The sequence below is a fragment of the Haplochromis burtoni genome, unplaced genomic scaffold, assembly GCF_018398535.1.
Source record: "Haplochromis burtoni strain Fernald_Lab_line unplaced genomic scaffold, NCSU_Asbu1 Contig_80, whole genome shotgun sequence".
NCBI lineage: Eukaryota > Metazoa > Chordata > Actinopteri > Cichliformes > Cichlidae > Haplochromis > Haplochromis burtoni.
Genome location: NW_024582441.1, coordinates 2,152,637 through 2,153,455, shown reverse-complemented (window position 1 = coordinate 2,153,455; position 819 = coordinate 2,152,637).

Genomic DNA, 819 nt, shown 5'->3' with positions numbered 1-819 from the left:
TGCAGTTTTCAAGAAGTCAGGAGGAGTCTCCATGTGCTGTCTCTCCCATTTCATCAGACACGCTGACGTGCACCCCGCAGTCCAAGCGCGTGCACGCGGTCTAATTTACCTCTAGTTTAATTTACCCCGCTCTCATTTGTGTTTTCCTTCGCTGCTGAGTGACACCGAGACTGCTGCATGCGCACGACTATCTCCGTATCATACCTCTATCTTTTTAAGTGTTTACAATATAATGCGAATAATCCTACGTGGTTATTTACCTTAATATTAGTGGTGATTTAGGCCTCCACAGAAAGTCTGCTGTCACTCTCTGTTTCAGTCTCCCTCCTCTCTCTAAATATGCATTCAACAGCTGTCTCTCATCTCCATCCCACACCACTTTGCTCTTGACAAATTGATGTGGAGCGCTTTTACATAACAACTATGTAACACGCGCGCACACTCCAAATACCATCCGCAGCACAAATGTAAACCTCGCCGAACCATTACACATTGCACTTAAGTGCAGGTGTTAAAAGCCCAGTGTTTGCAAGCGCCGGGCGTTACGTGTGAGAGTGTTTCCTTAATTTTCACTGTGTAGAGCGCAAATGTGGCTTCCATGTTAACTACTGCTTGGAAAGCGTGGACGAGAGGGAAGGGAAAGGCAGAGGAAGACAGAGAGAGGAGGGAGAATTGACATTCTGCCCGAGCACTGCGCTGTGCTCATGGCATAATGATTAGCTCCTCAGTATTCCAGTCACATATGCTTCACTATCAATGAGAGAGAGAGAGGAAGGAGCAAACATGAGGGAGGGGACTAGCAGAGGGAGGTGGGGGGGG